This window comes from Halichoerus grypus, chromosome 14, assembly GCF_964656455.1.
Source record: "Halichoerus grypus chromosome 14, mHalGry1.hap1.1, whole genome shotgun sequence".
In the NCBI taxonomy this organism is placed as follows: Eukaryota; Metazoa; Chordata; class Mammalia; order Carnivora; family Phocidae; genus Halichoerus; species Halichoerus grypus.
The window spans coordinates 9,203,819-9,229,955 of NC_135725.1; the positions used below are offsets into that span (position 1 = coordinate 9,203,819).

General features: G+C 44.5%; 1 long non-coding RNA gene across 1 annotated transcript in view; it reads left to right on the forward strand.

The window, feature by feature from the left end:
* LOC144380017 (uncharacterized) overlaps positions 1–3,524 on the forward strand; it is a 56,563-nt gene extending 53,039 nt beyond the window's left edge. Inside the window, exon 4 of the long non-coding RNA XR_013443685.1 lies at positions 3,286–3,524. This is a non-coding gene — a long non-coding RNA (uncharacterized LOC144380017). The remainder of the gene's footprint in view (positions 1–3,285) is intronic.
* Positions 3,525–26,137: the final 22,613 nt, after the last annotated feature.

Genomic DNA, 26,137 nt, shown 5'->3' on the forward strand with positions numbered 1-26,137 from the left:
ACTTCACAGAGAGAACACAGACCAGCCCTAGGTCTCCTCACAGAGCTTCTCAGGAAGGAACTCAGGTGGCTCCTACTTCAAGGACTCAAGGTGCTCTCCAAATGCCCCAGTGAAAGGAACCTCAGGCGGGGACCTCAAAGCAGGAAGTGGGCATTCTTAGGGGACTGCAAGTAGCATGGTGAGCATTTCCACGTGCCTCCGAAAACTCCCCTGCAGTTTTAGCAAAATGGCTTTCCTCTTGTTTGGGGAAGCCACCCAATGACCAGCACAACGTCTGACCACACGCAGGCACCTCTAAGTCATCAGTTGACTAGCATTGGCAGTCGGGGTGAGAAAGTGCTCTTGGTTCTTTGTGAGTCAGATCTGTCCTGGGAATCTTCCAACAGGAAAAGAGTCAACTCTTTTTTTAAAAGTTCTTGTCACCACCCACTAATGCAAAACTGTAGGTCTCTGCAAGTTCTTCCCTTCCCCCAGATTTCCCAGAAATCCTTTGGTAGTACATCCAGGGAATCCAAAGAAAAAGTCAAGTTAGTTACGATGCATCGTCTTTGTTTTTGGTCTTCTGATACCGCTCCCTGTGTCCTGTGCTTGGCGTGGGGCCCACGTCTACCTCTACCACTAGATACTGATGCATTTGTCCATCCCGATCACCTTACCAGGGGGACTGTGGCCTCCGATGGGCCCAGCTGCTGCTTTGGCAGGCCACTGTCCCCCCAGCTCCTCAGCCACCAATGGCCAAGTACCCATGAGATACCACAGCTGTTCAGAATCCTGTTGTGAAACAGGGGGCACACTCTTCTTCTCTTTAGCCTTCTGTTAACACTAGAGGGTTCCCAAAGCAATAATGTGCTCTAAAATCTCAGAATGGATCTCCTGAGCAGCTCTATCGTTTTTACTTATATTATCCCAGCTTGCCTCAGGACTCAGACATAGGGTGGAGGACTGGGCCAGGAGCTCATCCAAGTGACAGATGCTCTGATGTATTCATAATCACCTCTCCCTGGCTTTGTTCCTGACCGAGCTTGTGCTTGGTTCTCTTTTCCATTCTGATGAGACCTGCCTGGGAGGCTCCTTAGCTCATCATACAAATCGACTTATGGCAGGCCCACCTTGCCTGTTTGCCAGACTCACAAGGCTCCTTAGTCCCTCACCCCTACATATATTTTCCAAGTGAAATTAGGTCATATATTTTTCTATTTGCCATCACTCTTGTCCATGTGTTTTATAAGAACATTTGAAACACTCAACCAATTTGACAATATCTTAAGTGACAAAATACATTAACCAGAGATTCAATCAGTCATCTTCTTCCACATTCTACTAATGGAGTCATGTTTCAAAAGGTTATAATGAGGATGAATTTGTTTGGCAGCTAATGAGGTCATCATGAATCAAAAATGTGGAGTAAAAAGTATACTTTTTCATTGGTATTCAAGAATATGTGTAGCGGTAGAGACAGAAAAACACCTGAATTTAAATGTAAGTTGCAATTGTTTCAAGCAGCTTAAATCCCATCATTAGGTGAAAAAAAAAAAAATTCCATCATTAGGTGACTGTACCACTATTCTCGGTTGGGCATTTTGTACAGGTGCATGTGTATGGGTTTCTGTGTATGAGCTTCAGAGACCCTTAACCACCTCCTCCTCCCACAAATAATGCATTCTGAGATTTTTTTTTTTTTTTTACGGGTAGGACTTTCCAGGGCAAGAGGCGATGTATAAAGATGCGGGTGCTGTTGGCGAATAAATTTCATGGATAGGTAACTCAAGGTTAGATCCATGGTTCCCTTTCAAAAGTACTTTTTATCCAACCCCCCAAACTGTTGCAAATTTGAAAGTTTTACTTTCGATTAGTGAAACAGATGCTCAGTGGGGTGCTGATAAATGTTTAACAACTGGCTCTCCAGGGAGGGGTCGTCAGCAGGGAAGGGCTGATTTATAGTGCGGGCATCTCCCTCCACGATGTAAATACTTCCATCATCTGGGATTTCAAGATGTCAACATGATGTCACTGAACATGAACTTGGGAAGAGATGCACCAGGAGCACACGGTTCTAGAGTATTTCAACCACGTAAACACAATGCATGTCAGCAACCTCAGAAGCAGAGATAAGGGTAAATTGTCGTAAACTAAAAAGATAGTGATGGGTTTTGAATGTTTATTACCTTTGTTTTTAATGTAAGTTATTTAGTTACGAGTTGGCTTACCTTAACTTTAATAATGACTGTGTTTAACAAGCCACATTAACAAAATGTGTGAAAGTTTAACAATCAACCCTTGAGAACCTATAGGAGCTGACCCCAGTGCATTAGCACATACATCCTCTTAATCAGAACTTGTAAGATCCCACTTTGGAAACCGGACATGAACGTTCTGTACCATGAACACTGACAAAGACAGGTTCTCCATCATTTGTGGATGATATCGCAGTGGGCTTTGTCAGAATAAAACCCCAATGCGTTAGAACCCTTAAGAAAACCTCTCAGTTGCCTAGATTTTAATTTTTAGTTTTTAATTTTTTTATTATTATTATTTTTTGATTTAGTGTTGGCTCCAAAATGTTTCTAAGTCAATATATTTACTCATTTCTTTAAAAAAAAAATCTCTATTCTGGAAAAGCCTGACAGGTTGATATCATCAACTTCCTATGTTCCATAAAAAGACAAACAACCAAACAAAAATACAAGGAAAGGTAAAAGAGTGCACCTCGGGCCGGTAAGTTGCCTGGACTGCATATTCTGTGTCTGTGGCTCCGCCCCAGCCTGGCCTGGCTGGCCCAGGTCCCCTGCTCCAGGTGGCCCATATCCAGTTTGCCCGCAGACACGACGGGCCTGGCAGGACAGGCTCTGCCCAAACAGATGTGCAAGTGCTCGGCGAGGCAATCACAGCCCTTCCCTCTGGAATTTGGACTGCAGGACAAGAAAGAATTGGTCCAGTCCGTGATAGGAGTTGAAGCTGAAACAAGGTCACGAGGCAGCCCCTGGGCCAGGTCGTGAGTTCTAAGTAGAAATTCTGAGCCAGCAGAGGTTGGAGCACGGTGCCAAGGGAAGGAGGAGACATTCTGCGAGAGGGAAAAGGGAGGAGCTTGTCTCCAATCAATTTAAATCCCTGTCAGCTGGCCCGTTCCGGACCACGTGTAATCTTTTTAATAAACCAAGGGGAAAAGAAAGGGGGAGGGAGAGAATGGGTGGTACAGCGCTCACTGCGACATAGGTAGAATCGTAATTTTACAGAAAACGGAACTGAATTTAGTCCTAGTGCTGGTTTTTGTTTTTGTTTTGCCAGTATTCGCTGTGTGGCTCCTGAAAATGCTGAACGGAAGAACGGACAGATGTTTTCCGTGCGAATTTTATAAATGACTGCGAACATGCTTCACTTGGTCATTTCTTAGATTCATCCTTAACTGCAAAAGCCTCGAATTATTAAATGATTCAGAGAAGACATTTTTCTGGGAGCTAAGTATTCATGCTTCAATTATGTAGCTTTTCGAGAATTTAACCTGAAATAAAAGTCAGATAATCTTTGAGTAGCCTTCAAATATCAGGTATCGAAGGCAGCCGTGTGACAAAACTGAAGTCAAGTTTCCCGTTTGTCACCTCGTCTGTAGCCCCAGCTAGCATCCCATGTAATTTTTGTTGGTTTTCTGGTGATATCACTTACACAAGGTACTAACTATCTTCAAAGAAAACTTCGAGAAAGTAACATTGCCATGAATTTCTGTAATAAGCAAGGTTCTTCGTTTATGGTCTCCCATTGGAACCTCTTCATGCTAGAAGATGGTGGGCATTATCATCCCCATGTTTCACATGGGAACACTGAGGCTTGGAGAGTTCATGCCCTACCTCGCAGAATATGGGAGGTGGGGGGGCGCCCAGGGGCGCCCTGGTGGCTCAGTTGGTTAAGTGTCTGCCTTCAGTTCAGGACATGATCCCAGGGTCCTAGGATCGAGCCCCACATGGGGCTTCCCGCTCAGTGGGGAGCCTGCTTCTCCCTCTCCCTCTCCCCCTCCCCCTGCTTCTGCTCTCTTGTTCTTGCTCTCTCAAATAAATAAATCTAAAAGAAAAAGAACAAGAATATGGGAGCTGGGACTTCAACTTCAGTAATGATGAGAACAATAGCTAAGATTTACTGAGCTGTAGCCATGTGCCAGGTACTCTCATAAGCATGTTTCTCACCATTGGATGGATGAGAAAACTGAGAACTCTCCTCACCCAAGTCACTACCAATAATAAGAGGTAAAGGTTTAAAATGCTGATTTTTAAGTTTATGGGCTTTCTTTGGAGCTGTGAGCCAGTTAGGAGTTGACAGTGGGGGGAGGTTTGGAGAGTACAGGAAGCTCGTTGCATGGGGCCTGTGGGCAGAGACCAAGGGGAGTTAGCTGAAGCAGGGATGGAAGGTTCTAGAGATACATTACCGACTGGAGTCAGGCCAGTTAGGACTGGAGACTGGGAAAATAATTGAGAAAAGGCATAATGGCTAAAGAGATAGGGTAGACACCATGGAGGACAGAGATTCAGTAAGCTGGATTTTAGGAAGCGATGTGGATGGTATCTATCCTCAACAATGGAGAGTCTATCTTGGTTTTCCAAAATGCAGAGGCTCTCCCCTAGGGCCTCCGAGATATCGGGAGAACTGGACTTTTGGCCAAATAGAGGACAATGAGGAAGAGCTAATTACTGTATTACTGAGACATACTGGAGGTCAATGAGTATTTGTCTTTGCTATAAAATTATCCACCTGTTTTCAGCCCGTACCTTCAAGACTTGCTTACACTACATGATTTTAGCCTCAGGCCCTAAGTGACTATGTGTTGCATCAAATTCCCTTGTATCATGGCGGCCTTGAATTCTGCTTCTGATGGGTATGTCTCCTGTTCTAGGGATATGCGAACTAGCTTCATCATACCCTGAGTATAAAACACAATAAGATTACTTTCTAAAGCATCTGGGGTCTAGCAAGCATTTATTATAATTACAGATGTCCTGAAGCTCCCCAAATGGAGAATTTGGAATCACCTCTGTAACATTTCCAAAAACCCACCCATATCCTTTCACCCCACTGCTATGATCTTGTAGATTGCCAGACTGGCATAATCTTTTGCCTGAATTTCTACCAAAGCTGTTACACACCCTCTTCTTATCCATTATCTCTGGTGGATCTCCTCCCTCCCCAGGGCTTCAGTGACTCGAAGGACGCCAACATCCCCATGTGCATCCCTCACCTGATCTGACTTCCCATCTGTTCACTGGCCTGGTCACTTGCATATCCCACTGGCACCTCAAACTCAATGTGCCTAAACCAGAACCAACAGCTTCCTACTGCCCCTGCCCAAACTGACCGCTCAAATGTCCGAGATTTGTGCCAAGACCTTCCTACTTGCACAAGCCAGAAGTGTTGGGTGTTAGCTTCCCTTCTTCCCCCTCCCTCACTGGTATAATAAGTTGACATAACTGGACGTGATATAGCCATGCCAGCCCTCTTCAGACTAGTGCACTCTCTAAATGGCAATGAGAACGAGCTTTCGAAAATGCAGATGTGATCACATCATTCCTCCAGTGTAAAAACCTCTTAATTGCTTTCCGTGCTCTCAGGATAAAATGGCAGCTCCTTGGAGTGACTCAAGAGGTCCTTGCCCATGTAGCGCTTCTCCCTCCCTCCCTCCCAGTCCAGCTTCCTGTCACCTCCACACTTGCAATTCCTTCAGCGGACGCTGCTCCTTTCTGCTTCTGAGCCTTCACTCGTGCTGCTTCCTTGCCAACATCTATCGCTTATCACCTTCCACTCCTTTAATTCAGATTACTTTTCAAATCCCAGTTTAGATGTTGCCTCCTCCAGGAAGCCTTCCGTGATTCTAGAGACTGGGTTAGGCATTCCTTCTATGAGCATCTACTACATTAGTCCTTGCTATAGTCTGCTGAAATTGAAGTTTTTTCCTCCTTCACTGGCTTTATCACCTTAAGGGCACAAACCTGTTCATTTTCAATTGCAAAACAGTGCTTAGTACACTATCTGACATAGGGCTGATACTCAGATTGTTTATGCTATGTACACTGTATCCAAAATACCTACCTGTCGATTGAATAATAATGGTATCAGTGGAAATTCAGTGGGCAATGAATCCTTATTTGAGGTCCCCAATGCATTATACTAATATGAAGGCAGCTGAGAATTGTTGCATATCTTCTTGTAATCTTTTGTCCCAGAGGCATTTTAATGGAAATTTGAGTCATTCTTTTCAAATTCACTTGCATTTACTTTACAAAATGACTTCAGCACCTGTCTCAGTCTCTCTCTCTCTGTACCATTTCTGGGGGCTTTAACATTCCTCTTAATAACTTCGCTTCCACTTGGCCTCAACCACACCGGCTGGCCAGACCAGAGACAATGCAGTTACACAGAACTGCTGCATGTTCGCATCCGAGACTGACCTTCGCCTGGGAAACTCCACTTCCCATCCTCCTGTTCTCTCGCCATCAGGGTCAGCATGTCAAACGCCTTCTGGCTTCTTGAAGCTTCCCAGTGTGGGGGTCCAGATCACATGCTGTGTCACTTCGCCTCTCTGGTAGGGACCTCAAGGCCGGCCGTTCTGATGATGTGTCTGCCATCATATCCAGATCCCTCGATGTCTTCACATTTAACCACTCGTCGGGGATGAATGACTTCCAAGAGGGCTTTCTCTTCTTACATTCTCAAACCGCTGAAAGCTGCTGAAAAAAATAATGAAAAATGTGCTGGATTGGGTTAGTTAAGGTTTTGTGCAACCTCATCAGCTGAACCCTAGCGAAACCGAGTACAATAAAAAATAGTATCTTTTATTCACCTTGTTGTTGATGCCCTATCAAGCCCTCCACGCCGGTGTCCGAACCTTCTCTCCTTAAGCCCCCAGGGGAGAACTCCCTTTAGTGAGTTAGAGAAGACTTCCCACATCAAATAGAGACATGGGAATCATTGGGCTGCCTTCTCACTTACCACCCTTCCTGTTCCAAAATCCTACTAGTGGAAGAAGCAGAGCCCTTGGGGAGAGAGATCCCGGGGAACAGATGGAAGCTGGACTCGACAAAGAATGAGAATGCTCCTTTCTTGAAAGTGAGGGCGAAGGGTGGAGATAAAGAGGGAAAACAGGGGAAATGTCAAGGGTAGAAAAAAGCGGGGTTGAGAGCGTAGACATCAAGTGCTCTCACCGTCTCCAGAGAGATTTATTGAATAGACAGATACCCGGATTAGGCATCAAAAGATCTGCCACTCCATTTCCTCCTGCTTTAATTCCCTCCTCACTCAAAAGAGGGAGTCGAACCCTAAGACGTCTCTAGTAACAATGTCTTAAGATTCAAGCAGAGCTTCTGAATGTGAGAAAGGTTCTTAATTAGTGGGGTACTGGGTGAGTGGGACAGAAGAAATTGGGAACCGATGTGAGGGCATTTTGTGGTTGATAACAATGACAGGGGGGCTTCCTTGGCATTTAGTGGATGGGAATTGACAAGAAAGCAGTGTCCTCCCCTTGCAAAGGGGGATGGTCCCTCCTCCATACCGTATGGCTGCAAACACGTTGTGCGGGTCCCCAAGACAAGTAGCATTTGTCGTTTTCCGAGATCCCTTGACCGTGACTCTTCAGGACCAGCTGGGTTTGTAGTAGGTGTTCAATAAAGGCTTGTGAAAAGAAGTTCCATGTCCCTACAAAATTGTATGTGATGCAAATTTTTGTGGCTTTACCAGTGACTTCCCATTGACATACATTTTAATTTCAGAGGCGCTTTCTCTCGACTTCTGATTGACTCTTAATAGGCAGTAGCTCCTAGCACTGAGAACGCTCAGTTATTAAAATGGAACCCTGCAGGGAATCCATTTGTAAAGACATAAATCCTTTTATCGTGTGGATAATCACCCATTAATTGATCTGGTTTGTAAATCTGAATTTTCATATGCTGCATTTTTTTCCCCCCATAAGTGTGGACACAGCTACATACCATCTCCTTAGTATAAACTCAGAGTTCAAGAAGGGTCGAACATGGACGACAGTTTTTCTGTTTCACAACTGAGTCCTTTCTAGTAACTTCCAGGCTTTCCCTTCTATTAACTTCTTTTATAGGACATCTGGAACAAGTCTATTTAAATAATGACTTGCCTGTGAAACTATTGGTCCATTCCCATCGTCTTAAAAAACAATCGAGAAACTATTTGTCGCTGGGGGTCTCTGGGCTGCTCAACGCAGATTTTAAAATGCTATTCATTCCTAAAGAGTTTTCTTTCATAGAGAAAGGCTGTCTCCCAACCTTTATCACCGATGAAACAGAGTCCCAGAATGGCCCACAGAACATTACCACGTAAGTGTCTGTGCCGGAGATGTCAAGAGGATTCAGATCATCTCATCTCTCATTAAAGAGTTGCCTCTTGACTAAAGGACATTTTCTTAGTTCTGTGGAAGTGTATTCAGGACGGCTTCCCGTGACTGACGTGATGCTGTCCTGAGCAACGGTCACCGAGCGAGTCACCTGCAAGAGTGGCACAGGTGTCTGTCTGCACAAATTCCATCCTTAGCCTGATTTCTAGAAATGAACTCTGTTGCACCAGGCTTTCCGTGGGTAAACCCATGCTTGATAATATTTTGCCCTGTTGCTTTGGGTATTATAACAATTCATGCAGAAAGTACTGGATTAGCCTCATCATAGATGATGATGGGGGATATAAATGTGCGCGGAATATTATTACCAATAATTACAGAGGGAACATTTAGCCTGGTGTTCAATCCGTGATGGCCGTAGTGTAGGTTATAACAAAAAGAATCTTAAATGGTCTGAAGATACTTGTTTCTCAAGTAATAGTACCATAGGGGTCTTGGGTAACATTAATTAATATTTAGCATAACTACAGCAGGGTTTTTACTTAAGGTTGCTATGGCACGCTTTTTTTTTTTTCATTCCCATTTCAGCTTTTTTCCCCCCGCCCCTTTCAGATTGACATGGGCATCATTCTCTATATTTTCCTTCTATTATTCTGTTCTTGGACTTATTAATCCATCATTTTATTTGGCCCCGCTTTTCAAATGTTAGATACGAGGGTGATATTTGTCTTGGCTAGCAAAATACATGGGATGTGAGGATTCACTCCAAATGCGTCTTTCTTAGGTTCTTTTATGTCTCCACGAGAAACCCGGGAGACAGGCCTCCTTCTGACTTCCTTCCCTTCAGCCTAACCCCCTCCCAATCCACAACAGAGCCTGGTCCTGAAAGCTGGTTAATTATTTCCCCATCCGGGAGGGTGGGAGAAGCAGGGAAGGGACGTACAGGTTTATCAGAAAAACCTAAGTGGCGCTGCCTCAGCACAGGGGCTTCTCCACCCAAAGAGAGTGGGTTACAAGCTAGAGACAATAACATTAAAAGCAATATTTCTGTCATGAGGCCTTCTCAGAGCTGTGAAACTAACCTGCTTGTATTTTTTTTTCTACAGCCCCATAAAAGGGCTCACAGTCAGAAAGTACAAATCCCATAGGCTGCTATTATGCTGATGACAGTGAAGAAAGGGGGAAAATTGTTTCGTTGCTGAATTGCAGATATAATTATGACATTTTATATATTTTGCAGCCTGTACCAAAGAGTTGTATTAATATCTACCATGCCCTATAGCGGGAGAGAAGTTAGCACCTTAATGCAGGGCACTTGGGTTCTGATTTTGCTCAGATTGAATCCCCCCGGGCTATTTACTAATATGAATTTTGTGGTTAAAGGGAAATTCACAAGCAGGTGATAATGGCTGATTCATACAAATCACTCGTCCTGGCGCAGGGAGTGAACCTAATTGCACTTGGACAATGTGTCTTTCACTGCCAAGATCCGCAGCCGAAGAAGTCTGCTTACTTCAGCCAAAGATGGATACAATGGGGCGTTGAGAAAAATTTAAACACGTAGCCGGAGCTCACAGGAGAAACGTTTGGGGGTCAATTTGTGGGGCTTGCCAATCAATGCAATTATGATGGAAGAAGCCAAAACTTCTGTGAGTAAGGTCACCTCGCAGCCAAGTGTGTGTGTGTTGAAAAAGGGTGTAAAAAGGAAAACCAGAACCCGAACCAAAACATCCATCATTACTTTCCAGTGTGGCTCAGACCGCGAGGCTGGGGTTGGTGATCCAGTCCATACCTTATATTAAGAATTAAGTATTCCTGGTGAACAGTGAGCCAATAAATAAACAAACAACATTTTGGGAGATGCAGAATAGACAGGGAAATAAAATGTATAGTAATGAAATATTCATAACCTTGCATTTTATGGACCTCAAACACTGGTTCCATGATTTACACTATTTCTGTATGTAGTAGTATGGGATCTGCCGAACAATAATAAAGATAACATTAGGATGCTACCGCCTCAGTGTCATGGAAAAGGGAGGATTAATCAGCATCGTACGATCGCTGTAAACTCGAGGAAATAGAAGCACATCTAAGTGGTTGCTTCCCTGCACACTTTATGCTTGGCCCATGGAAATGGAGGAGATGAGAAATACAGTAATTATGAAAATGATGCGTGTCAGCACCCAGCTCCATACAAATACCCACATTATTCTCCCAGCTTGGGGTTGCTCGGGGCACTAGTACAGACCATCTGCTCCCAAGAAAAATGCGGTGGTTATGACTTCGCACGGAGAATTACCTTTCCAGAAAAATCTTGGCCCACCTGACCCCTCCACCCACAATGCTGTGTTCCGAGCTTGGTGGCCTCCCTGCGCAGGACAGAGGGGCCCGGGGTCGCTCTGGCTCTTGCCCCGGCTGACTGTGGTCGAGCTCTCGCTGGGAGGGATGCAGAGCTGCAGAGTGAAACCTGGGAGAAGCAGATACACGGCCACGCCATCCTGTTTCAGAGAGGATCTCAAACATTCCTGCTCTCGATCTGTGCCTCCATTTGAGAACCAGCCTCAACTCTCGTTCATCTTGTCCCAGATTTCACAGGCACAGCTGGCCAGCCACACATCAGAGCTTCTGCTAAGTCCTCCTGGCCAGGCTGAGTCCCTCCCACTTTCACTGAGGGCTGAGATCACACGTGCGCTGGCGCTCAGAGCGCCCTTGGCCCAGATGAAACTATAGTAATGGGCAATGCTCCATGAAAACCACCAAGTCATTTTGGCATTTCCCCCACGTCTTCCACACTCGCCAGCGCCCCATCCGTCACTGGGACCCAGTTCCCCACACACCCCCACTTTTGAAATGAACAAAATCAATTAGCCGTCAACTTGCCCCTAAAATATGAACCCCATAATCAGAATACACCCACTAATCTTCCTACAGGGTGAGTGTGAATGACTCTTATTAAAATTTTAGCATTTGTCTTTTATTATTTACCTGTCATGGTACGTCACCATCCCTGCCATGTTACTTTTTTTTTTTTTTAAGATTTTATTTATTTATTTGACAGAGAGAGAGAGAGTGCACAAGCAGAGGGAGGAGCAGAGGGAGAGGGAGAAGCAGGCTTCCTGGTGAGCAGGGAGCCCGATGCGGGGCTCCATCCCAGGACCCCAGGATCATGACCTGAGCCGAAGGCAGACACTTAACGACTGAGCCACCCAGGCGCCCCCTGCCATGTTTCTTAACGAGACAACACAGTAAGCCACATTTTCTTCAGTTATATATTAGGCTTTTGATGAAAATGATTCCACCTGCTTTTAGTTCTTATTAGACTTATGGGACATACTTGTTTCCCACACAATGACAAAACTTTTTGAGTGAATAAATCCATTACAGAGAGTCAGACCGTATACCCATACTGGTGACAAAATGCACAACCAACAGAGTAAGTATAAATTGATTTTTAAAATATAAATTGTTTTTACTCTTTGCTCAATCCTCTATTTCAATGGCTCACAACTGGGAGTGTAGTGATGCACAAAGGATAATAATAGTACGTTCTCAGTAAGTGTTGAAGAAGTGAGTCAATGACTTTCAAGGTCCTAGTGAATTTTTCTTGCTTCTACATGGGACGACGACGTCAGCTGTCATGCTGTTCAAAGAACTTAAATCAAGTCAAGAGCGGCTTAGAAGGAATACTGAACTTAATTAAAACACAATGTCTTTTTTTAAAAAGATTTTATTTATTTATTTGAGAGACAGCGAGAGAGAGAGCACACAAGCAGGGGGAGCAGAGGGAGAGGGAGAAACAGACTCTCCGCTGAGCAGGGAGCCCGATGCAGGACTCGATCCCAGGACCCTGGGATCATGACCTCACCAAAGGCAGACGCTTAACCGACTGAGCCACCCAGATGCCCTAAAACACAGTGTCCTATTGGGTCTCCTGGAAGTATACTTTCTTCTAGGACATCCCTCTTTTTTTTTTTTTTTAAACATTCTGTGCCTTCCTTCTCTAAATGCTGGGAGATTCTTTTACTTGGCATCTTCAAGCATATTTTTCTCTATCATTTACTCACAAACGCAGGTAGAACTGGGGAAGTCTTTGCTCAGTTGCAATGATATTTTTCAGAATTTTTTTAATGTATGTGTGTATTATATATATTTTATATATCCATACATATACATATATCTCAGATATAATACAAAAGAATAAACAAGGTAATAAATTGAAGTTCTATGAAGCTGTTGCCTGATTCAGAGCCTTTTTTTAAGGTTTTATTTATTTTAGAGAGAAGAGAGACATTGCAAGCAGGGGGAGGAGCAGAGGGAGAGGGACAAGCAGACTCCGCACTGAGCACAGAGCCTGACATGGGGCTCGATCCCATGACCCCGAGATCAGGACCTGAGCTGAAATCAAGAGTCAGATGTCCAACCTACCGAGCCACCCAGGCACCCCCCAGAGCCTTTTAAGAGGAGAAAATCTTAGAATATTTTGGGCCAGATAATTCCAAAGTGTTTTATAGCTATTGACAACATTCGAAGATTTAAAAATGATGAAGGGTAAATAAATCACTGAAGGCAATTATAGGAACCACCACCTACCTTGGGAAATGAATGACATGAGTTATCTCGTTATTTATGAAAAGCAACCATTGCTGAATCATGAGTATCACCTAAAACACAGACTCTCCAATGGGGCTGCAGAATTGGTTCTACACCCATCACGTTAGATGGATGCTTCCAGCCACCGGAAGGGTCTCAACGTTCCCTGAACATATTCCCTAAAACAGTCCTCACATGGGATGTACTTTATTCATTCAGGGTTCATTCAGGGTCTCAGCGTTCCCTGAACATATTCCCTGAAACGGTCCTCACATGGGATGTACTTTATTCCAGAAAGGTAATATAAGTAGATCTTGGAATGAAGTTTTAAGGATAATAAGTTGCAAACTCTACCTTGTCCTTTGGTTTCCCCTCCTGCTGGCATCCTTATAAATGTCTCACTCTATAACATTTTGGTCTGAGTTGGATAAAACATACCTTCCCAGGGTTCTCTATTTGCTAATAGAAAAAGCACTGAATTGTTGCCACTGGACTTGCTGTGAAGTGCTTTGACTTCAGGTGAGCTCACAATCAGCTTATCACTGCAGCGCTGTGATGTGGGTCATAATTAAAAGATTTTACTACAGAAAAGAACTGTGCTGTTTGTACATTCCTTTCATGTCCTTGAGGAAGAACACCATCAATCACTTATTTGCCTTTTATATGAGTTTTTAAAGGCAGCCTAGTGAAAGAGAGAAAGCTAACACTATAAAAGAGAGGCCTTCGTTTCAAATCCTGGCTCTGGCAATTAGGAACTTTGTGAACTTGGGCAAATTACTTAGCGCTGTTGAGTCTTGGTTTCTTCAGCTGTGCAACGGGCCATAACGTCAGCCTTGCAGGGATCCTGTGGATTAAATTAAATGATACATGGAAAGCATTGGATTTGTAGGCGTGTATTTCATGCTGTAGATCATTATTTTCTCTTCTTTCCTTCTACATTTCTATGTTCTTCAATATTATATATCCCTCTCTGAAGGGATGGGATTCTTCCAGGCCCTAAGTTAGGTGATAAGAAGTTACGAGAATCACGACATCGGTGAGCTCACTTTCTTTTTACTGAGACAATGGTGCAAGGAGGCCCCATTCATGAAGCATTTTCCATTTCTCCATGAAAATCCCTCCTCCCATAACCCATTCTAGTGCTTTGCTTCTTTCTCTATTTGAGTCATATTTTAAGTAAATACTGTGTTACAGTCTGCAGATTGGATGGCACTCTCCAGGGGATCTGAAGCTTCCCGAGGGAGGCCCAGTTTTGTCTCTCCCATACACAATACCACCATGTTTGGGGTCCCCCAAATATTTATTGGCTTGGATAGAGAATGCAATAAGGTGCTCTCGTGGACTTGGAAGAGTAAATTCATCCTCCTGCACCCTCCAGTTCATTATTCTGTTGGAGAATCAATCCTAAGATACAATCTTCATTATGCAACTTGAAGAAAAAATGGCCCGCATCCTTCTGCTCACATCAGGAGGCACCTTAAGGAAATTCCCTGGGTTTCTCTACTTATCCACCTCCTTGAGGATGCCAGAGGGGATGTGCTTCCCGATTCCTTCCTTCCCACTCTAAGCACTACCTTTAGTACAACCAGAAAAAAGATGAAGCCACGGTTCTCCGTCTAATTGTAGATTTTATAAGATTCATATGTAGCCTTTGAAGGGCTGGTAATGAAAAGCAGGTGCCATCACAAACTATGGTGAAGATATGACACGATCAGGTTGTGTTCTTTCAAAGACCTTTGTAAAGCGACTATGAAGATATAACGGTGCAGCCGTGCTCTCTTCGTAGAGGACAAGAATGACTGCAGTTTTCGCTTTTGGTGAAACTGGGAAATCAGGCTGTCTGACTATGGAGGCTGCCCAGCCACCCTCCTTTCAGGAATAGGATCAAACTAAATAAACTTTGAACACCATGAGAGCTTTGGGTGGCTTATTCCCTCCTTCAAACACACCTTTAACCAACAAATAAGGGTCACTGTCGCAGAGGTGCCAAGACAAAGGGCTCTGGAGCTTGGGCCTGGTCTGAGTTTTGCCTCTGCCATTTGCGAACTGGGTGACCTGGGGGAAAGCTGTTTCGAAGTTGTTTTATGGTTTCCTCATTTATAGAGTAGGGAAAATGACAGAACCCACCTCATAGGGTCATTGCGAGGATTGAACGTGTTATTACAGGCAAAACATTGCGATACATGTCCTGGCACACAGTAGACCCTTGATATATTTAGCTAAAAAGCAGCAACAAACCTCCCCAAACCTCAGTTTATTTGATACATGCCTTTGGGTGGCAGGTGTTAAAATGAATGAGAGTTTGCTGGTCTTGGAACCCTCATTCCAATAGGAAGAAAGATATGTAAGCAGACAATTATGGTGGAGTAGGGTCTGTATTTACAAAGGAATATGGGGCAACTTTACAGAGAGGGTAAGCTGGGCTTTCAGAGAGCAGTGGGAGTCTTCTCGGCAGAAAAGGGGGCACAGGACAAGAGTGGTTCCATAAAGAAGGAATGGCGTGAGGGAAGCCTGGGTGGATGAGGGGACATTGGATTCTGCAGTGGCAGCCGCCTGGACATGGCTTGAGAAGAGGCAGGTTGTTTAGGGCAGTGATGAAAGATGGAGCCAGAAAGTTTAGGCTGAGGACAGGTGGCAAAGCTTGCACAGGTCATGCTCAAGATCATCACTGATGGGCTTCCAGAAGAGGCATCCAAGCCAAGGGATGTCACGATCATGTAATGAAGCACTAATTTCTTATTGCATTCATGTTTAACACTCAGGGAGAAATCATAATAACTAAGAATTATAACTAACACAGACATGGTTAATTTGCAGTCAAATTCCCCTTGTATTACTGATAATTATCCTGTTGCCTTGAGCCAATTGCTTCACGTCTCTGAAGCTCATTTTCATCAGGGTTGTTGGGAGGTTTGAATGAGATAGTATATGTTAGTACTTTGTGGGATTTAAAGCAACAGGGAACCATGCCATATTAAATGATAAGTCCATTTTAAATCCTTTTGGAACGAAGAAGGCATAAATTCAGTTGAGTGTCACGGCCCCTCCTACCAGCCCGCCAAACAAAGTGCTGCATCCTCTAGGGGATGAGGAGGGCCAAGGCTTAGTACCCTTCAGTGGAAAGGAAATGGGGCCAGGACAGGGAAAAAGCTGAAGGACTATAAAACTTAACGATCTTGCCTTCTGGGGAGGTGAGATTTTCTCTAACTTCGATTCTTTCATCTTTATTTAGAGATGACACCCACCATGTAGGTGCTGTTAGGTGGGGAGACAATTTACATCCCAAGCAGCATTGGACAACTGCCAAGAGGGCAGTCTTTAGGGTCAGATGTGTCGTTTTGACCCCTAGCTCATTTTTTTTTAATATCCTTCACAATTTAGCTAATCTAAATTGCCGATCCATAAAGTGGAGTAAATAATAATAATATTCATTTCGTGAGATTGTTTTCAAGATTAAATGTGGTAACACAGTAAAGTGCTCAGCATAGTGCCTTGTTCATAATGAGCATCTAGTAAATCTGTCGTCGTCTGTAAATTTGTAAAAATTTAAAAAAACTGAAATTCAAATTGCTAGTGAATTATGTACCCCTGATCCCTAACTAGTAAAAGGCACACTTGGATTTTAAGCTTAAAATATATGCAGCTCCAAGGCTCCTATTTTTTCACCTGTATCATGCTCCCTCTCCTGATATGTCATAGACCCCAACACAAAAGCGCAGCACTGGTATAAAAATGAGGAATTGAAAGTGAGTAGAGATGATCTTTCTAGATTGCCAAGTTTAGCAAAACGTGTAAAAGCAAGCAGGCAGTACCAAGACCTGAAGATGGGCTGCATATTTAAAATTCTTCCTTTTTAATAATCTAAGCTGTTATTATCAGTGGATAAGAAAACACTAATTTAAAAAAAAAAAAAAACTGTATACGATTTTTTTTTACCCTGATGCATTTTTACCTCTAATGCAATGTACATAGTATAAATAAGTAATGTAATCAAGTTTATCTTTGGAAGAAAAAGTTAATAATCTTACTGGAGAGTTGGAAATAAATGGTGCTCCTATTGCATTTATTACAAATCACACAAATCAAACCAGCTCAACCTGAAATGATGTAATCATTTGCATATTTTGAATCCCCGTGCGACTGTTCTCAGCCTCCTCTGGACCTAAGGGCAGTGCATGGTGCAGAGAAGCTGCATGGCATGGGGTTAAGAGCAAGTAGGAACCTCCGGCTCTGCTCTGCGACTTCCAAGGGCACCGGCATCCTTGTACTTGCAGTGTGGGAGCTGGAGACCCCAGGGGGCTGGGCTCGGCATTCAGGGCTCCAGAATGAATTGTATCCATCAGGTCAGTGGGGACAAATGGCTGACCCACACAACTGGATGACAGAAGGAAACCCACTGGGCCTGTGAGACTACAAGCAGTGACCTGTGTGTAAGAGAGGAGACAGGAGACAGGCATGGAGCAGAGAGTGGACAGACAGACATCATAGGGAAGAGTAGAGAGGACAAGGAGGCAATGTGGGTCCCTGAGGGACCTCTGCTGGATCCTGCAACTGGGGGAGTTTATGCAGGTCATGACCAGCTACCTGCACAATGTGGCTCGGGAGCTCTGGTGAGACACCCACAGCCTTCATTCCCTGGACTCTGTGCCTCCTTTTCCACACTGGGAATCCAGAGTTGCTAAACTGCTGGAATCTGGAGGGCCCCTTTTAGTCCTGTGCCCAAGAGCCTTGTCTACACTGCTTATTCTGAATGTGGGCTAAGCTCCTCCCATGAGCTCTGAGTTCCTTCTCCTGCTTTCTCTTTTCACCCATTATCCTCCCTCTCCCCAGTACTTTCAATGCCTCTATCTGCACTACCCCCCAAACCCAACTACCTCCTCAAACCGAAAACACCCTCCTTCAAGTCTACCCTGACACCCCCACATGGCCGCCAGCCCTCGTTGGGGAGCCTCTGAGACACCCATTCCCTGTCCTCCTGAGACTCTCCCCCCGCCGCCCGCCCCTCTCCTTCCCTCCCTGTGTTCCCTCCGCACTCTGCATCTGCCTATCACGGCATTTCCACGGGGTATCGTCCCAGCCTGCCCTCCCTCCTCTCTCTTGGTGGCAGTCCATGAGTCACTTCTGGAATAGGGATGCAATTTTCCTCTTTGCATTCCTGTGCCTGTTGCTGTGCCTGGGACTTGGATGTGCTCAAGGTGCTACGAGTTTTGTTGCATACTTGTTGCATTAGGATTCTGCACAAGATGCAGTTGTGGAGACCGAGTAGTCCTGAGGTTACAGTGAGCAAGCTGGAGAGTCAGGAGAGGCTGATGGTATAGTTCTAGTCCAAGACCAGCGGCCTGAGAACCAGGACAGCTGATGGTGTAGGTTCCAGACCAAGTCTGAGTCCAGAGGCAGGAGAAGATCAGTGTCGGCTCAGTCGTTGGGCATCTGCCTCCGGCTCGGGTCACGATCCCAGGGTCCTGGGATCGAGCCCTGCATCGGGCTCCCTGCGCGGCGGGAAGCCTGCTTCTCCCTCTCCTGCTCTCCCTGCTTGTGTTCCCTCTCTCGTTGTGTCTCTCTCAAATAAATAAAATCTTTAAAAAAAAAAAATGTCCCAGCTTGGAAACAGTCAAGCAGAGAGAGAGAAAGAGTTTTCTCCTACTCAGCCTTTTCGCTCTGTTCAGGCCTTCAGAGGACTGGATGGGGCCCACTCACATGGGGGAGGGCACTCTGCTTTACTCAGGCTGTGATTCAACCACCGAATCAGTAGAAAAACTCTCAGAGACACACCTAGAAGGTTTAGCAAATACCTGGGCATCCTGGGGTCCAGTCAAGCTGACACATAAAATGAACTATCACATGTGTCCACCATATTCAACTCCCACGGTAGGTTCTATCTCCTTCAGGAAAACATTAGCATCACAGCTCTTAGAAAACCCTCCCTTCTGTTTCCTCCAACACTTACTCTCTGCACTATGTGATAGAAGAACCTGATTCTGGCTCTCATCTATTGTTCCCTGTCTCATGCATTCTTTATTAGAATTCTTTACTAACATTGCAAGCTCCTTGAGGGTAACTAATTACTACATGACACCCTTTTCCCACACTCTTCAACGTGCTTGCCTTTGAGTTGTTGGAGTTGGAACAGAGGAGGTACTCCAAAAATAATTATTCAATTGGATTAGATTAAAGTATAATATATATGATGAATGAGTTATCAGACATTAATGATATTTATCAGATTGCTGGTTATGGATCCCAAACCCATTGTCCTCTTTAATGAGAAAGAGGACTCCTAAAATGTGTGGCTGTGGCAATGTGTTCTGGCCGCATATTGGGGCCTGGGAAAGGGACGGTGAACGTGGTGTGGTCATCACTCCACAGAGTTTAAAATTCTAGTACAGAACTCTGCTTGCTCATGGGACCAGGACAACAGAGGAAAGCTATCGTTTGGTCTTTGATCATGTCGTGCAGACAAGAGACACTGGAGGGAACTGGGCAAGGGAGGGACCTCTGTATGCTCTGGTGCTAATGTTTTTCCAGCTTCCTTTGCAGCTAGGGGTGATCCCGTGAATATGTGCTGGCCACTGAAATGCAGACAGACCATCGTGTGGCATTTCCAGGGACGCCTTTTAAAGGGAGGTGACTCAGCTGGGTGCTGTATGGGTTTTACTTTCCCCTTCCCTCTTCTGATTGCCAGGATCCCAGATGGAATGCCAGAGCCCCAGCAGCCAGCTTGAGGACGGAAGCTACGTGCTAGGAATGGTAAAGCAGAAAGATAGAAGGGGTCTTGCGTCTTTGTACTGCTGCCCTACCAGCCCTGGACAGCTCATTTCTGGGTGTCTTTCACATGAAAGAATAGAACTTTGTGGTTTTAAACCTCTTTTATTTTGGTTTTCTATTTTATGCAGTGGAATACAACCCTCGCTGAAACAGAGACAAATTAACACTTGCAAAAGAATTGGAGGGAAGTACCATCTGAAATAAAGGCAAATATTCTTTCAGTTTTTAAAAACAGGGAATTTTTACTCATATCCAAGAAACAAGTGAACTATTATCATCAGATGTATTTGGTATTACTAATATAAAATATATCCCTTTTATTCATTTTTCCCCCATCATGACGAATCCCTCAGTGATGTGGGGCTTTAGCTTGTCTTTCCACACAAGGACGATTTTCCCGTAAATTAGAGCAAAAGGAAAAAAGCCTTGTAAATCATCTCTCTCACTTAACTTGCCCATTGTCCTCTCTCTGCAGGAAACCCAGAGGTTGCAGAGGAAAATGGCTGGTAGAGATGCAGCAGGAATAACTTGGTTTAGAAATGAGGTGAGAATAAGTGAAATTAATGTAACAGCAGACCTTCCTTTTTTTTCCCCCTTCTTCACAAACTTAAAATTGGGGAAATCATTGAGAGGAGTCTTTGTTTTAAATGAGTGCAGGACAAGGACATATCTTTCTGAGGATCACACTAAATGAAGTGGAAAGAGAAGAGGACTCAGAGGATGGATAAAAAAATCCCACCCGCTTCTGTCTCCCCCAACACAAGGGATCTTTTTGCAGTCCTAGGCTGTGGGACTTTTAGAGAAATGCCCAACTCTTTCAGTCTTTGATAATTTCAAAAAGGTGTTCAGAATATGCACATCAAAGTATCATCTTGCGTTTCTCAAATTCTGCTATTTTCCCTCAAGAAGGGCCACAAGGAATGAACTGAATCGAATCTTGTGCGGAGACCAATTCTAAAGCTCAAACCGGTATGATTTAGGAAGCCAATAGGCCTGTTTTATAATAAAACAAAATGGCGCAGACCAAAGGCAGACCTTAGCATGAGCAGCCAGGACGCAGACACAACGGTATGTTAACATCAGGAAGAAATGATGGCGACAAAATCTGGAGGACTCACTTTCTGGATGCTCCCCTCACATGGCTGGCTAATCAGGGCTGGCCTTTGTCTAGAAGCTCAACTGGACTGGGGGCTGGAAGCTTTAGTTTCTCTCCACAAGGGACTCTCCACGGCTGCTTCAGAACATAGAGACTGGCTATCAGGAGCTGGTGTTCCAATGGGGAGAAGCAGAAATGCATGGCATTTTGATGCCCTAGCCTCAGAAGTCATGTAGCTCTCCACTTACCATACTCTCTATTTAACACATTCACAGAGATCCACCCTGACTCAAGAGAAGGTGGCCCAGACCCCACTAATTCTGTGAGAGAAACGGCAAGGCCACACTGTAAGAAGAACAAGTGGGGTATCTGGAGAGACTGTGGTCTCCATCTTGGGAAAATGCAGACTGAGGCAAGAGGAAAAGCAGGTTCACAGTAGGGAAAGTGGGAGTTCTTCCATCACCCAGTCAGCTTGAAAGCTGATTTACCCCGGAACAGCTCTTACAACATCTGGGAAGAGCCCGGAAGGAGATGAGATTCCACCCCCATGGCCTGTTAGCACCATGAGCTGTCCAGGAGTCACTGGGTGCACGAAACTACGAAATTCACAGAGTCACAAATGAATTTCCAGGCACCGCCACTTTCACGAAACACCCCACAGTCATTGTACTTTCACTAAGAATGAGGTGGTTTGGGGGGAAACTGTGCTCTTCTGGACTCTGCCCACCGAGAGGAAGGATAATTGCAAACCCGAGTTTCCAGGGCAGTGGGCCTCCATCTCAGGGCCTCCCTGTCATGGCGACCCGAGGGCCTAGGGAGGCAGGCAGTGCTCACTGGGGTGGCCACGGTCTCTCCTCCTGCCAGGGACACGAGTGCTATTTCTGCGGTAAGTAACAGTGACCCAAGTTCTCCAGCCTGTGGATGCAAATGAGGCCACAGTCCCAGTCACGAATCACATTTCACTGGTTAATACCCTCTCCCGGTATCTCATCTCAGGGAGCATTTGGGGGGTAACGCAGGGCTTATCTCTTGTGTCGGCTGCCTTTTCAGCTTTTGCTCCAGGCCCTTCTGGTGCATGTTTCCTGCCTGTGAAGTCATTCAAAGGCAGGCATCTCCTCACTGTTGCTGCTGCCAGGGCTAGAGCAGAACCGGGGCCTCAGCAGTCATCACGGAGCTAAGACAGGCTGTGTTTAGGGCAGAGAGAGAGAGAGGTTTCCTGCCCCAGCCCCCCGCTCGGAGCCTCACTCTGGAGTCCTTGCGTCTCACCGAGCCCCTCATGACAACAGTCTCCTCAACGTCCGCAGACAACCTCTCTCCACAGGGCTCAGATGAGAATCCAGGGAAACCAACTTCTCAAAAATAGATGCCAGTAGGCTGCCTGCCCACCCCCTCCCCCAAGTCAGTGGACATTTCCAGACATGCCTGATTCCCAGCTGAGAACACAAATTAGGCTCAAACTTGAATCCCTCCTACGTCACTTGACGTGCATAGCACACCACAGTGCTTTCTCTTGAACTGACTCTGTGAGGTACGGAGGGTAGATATTATTATGGTTTTCATTTTTCTTTTCTTTTTTTTTAAGATTTTATTTTTATTTATTTTACGGAGAGAGCACGCATGCATGCACGAGTTTGGGGAGGGGCAGAGGGAGAGGGAGAATCTCAAGCAGACTCCCTGCTGAGCGCAGAGCCTGAGCTGGGGCTCGATCCCACAACCCATGAGATCATGACCTGAGCCGAAACCAGGAGCCCGACACTTAATCGACGGAGCCACCCATGTGCTCCTGGCTTCCATTTTTCATATGAAGAGATTACTTCTTAGTGGGAATAAGCAAGGAGCCTGAAGTGAAATAATAATAAAGATTCAGGTTGAACATTTGTGGGGGGGCGGGGCGCCTGTGTGGTTCAGTTGGTTAAGCATTGTTCTCTTGATCTCAGCTCAGGTCTTGATGTCAGAGTCTAGAGTTCAGGCCCTGCTTTGGGCTCCATGCTGGGTGTGGAGCCTACTTTAAAAAAAAAAAAAAAAGATTCAGATTGAACATTTCAATGGAGGTCTTTGAATAGCCGATCTGGAACTCTCCTTGGAGTCACTTCTTAATGACAGGTCACCAAGCTTGGCCTGGATGCTCCAGGCAGTTAGACACATTTTCCTATCTGTGCTCACAGCATGCTGGTCTGTTGTCACATTTACTGCATCTTACGGCACCACTTTACATGTCATTCTTCCCCACTAAATGCCTCTTGTGTCAGCAGCGTGCCTGGCATGGAGAGGGCATTGATGAACATTTCTTGGTGGAATGAGTATGAGTCTCTTAATGTTTCTCAAGTGGAGGTGCATCCTCCCAGCCCAGAGCGCATTCGGAAGCGTGGGAGCATTTGCGGTTGTCACAACACTGGGTAGTGATGCTCCTCGCCTATAGTGACCAGGGCCAGGAATACGGAATGTCTCACAATCTGTCAGGCGGCAGTCCTGCACAGAGGAGGATTCTGCCCCAAATGCTAAGCGCTCCTTTGATGAGAGCAACTGCAAGGTAGCCGAAACGCAAGGCCTCTCAAGGCTTCGGGCTTAGCCTGGGAACACCTTAGTTACCTTCTACCCTGCTACTGGAGCTTTGGAGTTCAAATGGGGGCTATGCTATCTACCCAACCCACGTTATGGATTACTGAGATCACATATGCAAAGTGCCCAGTTGAGTACTGGGCTGGTAGCAGGCGGACAAGTGGTCTGGCTCCTTTCCAGCTGTCTTTGGGTAATGAGAACGCTTGCTTGTCAGTGGATCAGTCTGGCCTACGGTATGACTCAACAGAAAGGGATTTTGCAGGCAGGCCTTGTGTCCCAGAATCTGCCCTTGTAAAATGTAGAAAGTATTACGGTAGGCACACTGCCGGATTGTTAGGAGGATTCAACGACATGAATATGTAAAGTTTCAAAGGACTGGCGCCTGGCACATTGTGCTCTCTTGATAAACAAGTTGACATGACGAGTGGACAGCAGAGATCCAAGAAAAGCAGCGCTCTCGCTGAGACATGAAGGCAGCTGATCAAATCACAGTCTCTTTTCTTAACAAAATCAAGTGAGATTTCTTCAGCAAATCTCCCCTCATCCTCTATTTCCTGCAAATTAAACAGATTTCCAGCAGAGGACACGCTTCTTGACTTCCCTTTCCATTCCCACCACGGCAGGATAAGGGATGCTCGGGGCAAAAACATATATGATTCGCCTGCTTTGCTCAATCCCTTTGCACCCTTCCAATTCCCACTGGTGAGTGTATTTACTTTCCACCTGTTTCTTATTAGAGAACATATGTCATAGCAACATTAAAAAATGTTGATAAAAATAGAAAAACCATAATCCTAACCCATCACAACTCTTTAAAAATTGCCTTCCGAAGCTTTTCTGTAAGAATGCTTTTATGGAGTTGCTATCATAATGCACATAGTATTTTGATTTCTACTATATCCAATTTGTATTGTATATATTCGACATTTATATGTAGGGTGCGTAATTATTTTGTCTGATGGCAGCAAAATTTTTCACTGCCTTAATACGCCATTCCATCTCACTGGGTACGGAGGCTGTTCTCAATGGTAGTGCTGCAATAAACACTTACAAAGAGTTTTTTAGTACTGCTAAAATATTTCACAGAATTAATTCCTAGTACTTTAGATACAGAGTCAACACAGTGTGAACATTATGATTCTTGCTCTGTATTTTCTTATTACTTTCCGAAAAGGCTGTACCAATTTACAATGCCTTTAGAAGTATACAAGGATCTAGTTTCACTGTAACCTTGGACTGGTTGTTTTTTGTTTTGTTTTTTTTAAATTTAACAGGTGTAAAATGATACAAATGAAAGTTGATTTGCATTTATTTGATTATTATCAAGCATGATTATTTTCCATATGTTTTATTTTCTCTATTTTCTTTTTTGTGAATATTCACATAATCAACCTTCTCCCCAAGCACAGCCAAGTGTAGTGGAAAAAATGAGTACAAGGTTAGATGCAGGACTGCTAACAGCATGGTATTCTAGCTTAACTTCTTTCTCTCCAGCACACCTCTTTCTCTGAAGGGGGTGAGCGTCTTCTAACTCTCAATTTAAATGGTTCTAAGTACTCTACATGAAACAGATGAAACTCAACCATGTGTCGTATCACACAGTATTATATCTATAGTTAGCTCAGGTAAACGTCTGGAATTTAACATGGGAGTATCTAGAAATCCCAGTGGATTCTAGGGATGTCCATGATTTCTAAGCAGCAGGTGAAGGTAAATAGGGAAATTCTTCATTCATTCATTTACTCATTTATTCGACAGATATTTCGAGAGGGCCTAGAATACACTGGACTCTGTAATAGATGACTGGCCTATAAAAATGAAGACATTGTCCTAGGGGAGCTTTGGTCAAGTGGAGGAGATGGTTGACAGATTAATTATAATGGACCGTGACAAAGGCTACAGTGGGCAGAATGGGGAGTGCTCATTTTTTTGTTTGTTTGTTTGTTTAAAGTAAGCTCTAGGCCCAACGTGGAGCTTAAACTCATGACCTTGAGATTAAGAGTCATATGCTCTACCAACGGAGCCAGCCAGGTGCCCCAGGGAGTGCTCATTTTGGAAGGCTTCACAGAAAAGGAGACATTTGAGCCCAGACTTGAAAGATGAGTAAGACTTTGCCGAAAGGAAGGTGGAGGAGTAGACGTAGAGAGGGAATTCTGGATGTAACCAAAGAGCATGTAACAGGCACAAAACTCAGGAACGACAAGAGAATCACAGTGAGAAGTTAAGCTTCTGGAGTATATGGTGTGTTGGGCAGAAACAGAGCCGGACAGATAAACTGGTATTAGATTTTATGCCAAGCCAAGGAGTCTGTTCTTTATCTTCTGGGAAGCATGGGTTAAAAAAGGGAGTCAGGGGAGGTTTATAAGAGGGACATGACCAGGCTTATTCTTTAAAAAGAAATTTTTTTTAAAGATTGTTTCTAGAAAATTCCCAACTACTGTTATTTATCTCAAAGCTAGAGCTGACTGTGTGAACTTGGGAACTCTGTGTTTTGAGGCCTTCACCATTTTGCCTTTACCCCATTGTTGAGCTCTTCCTCTATTTGCCTCTGGTATCCAAAAAGTTGGGAAATCTAGAATCTACTTATTTTTAAACAGTATGATTCAAATGATGTTTTCCTTCCAAATCCAACATCTCTTCAGGTGAAGTACCTCTGTATGTAAAACAATGTGAATTTCAATTGCATTTCAATTGGTTCAATTGTGAATTTGAAACAAAGTCTAATAAATAAAGTGTCCTGGCTTGGGTGATAAATGATACGGTCTCATGATCTCAGCTGAGATATC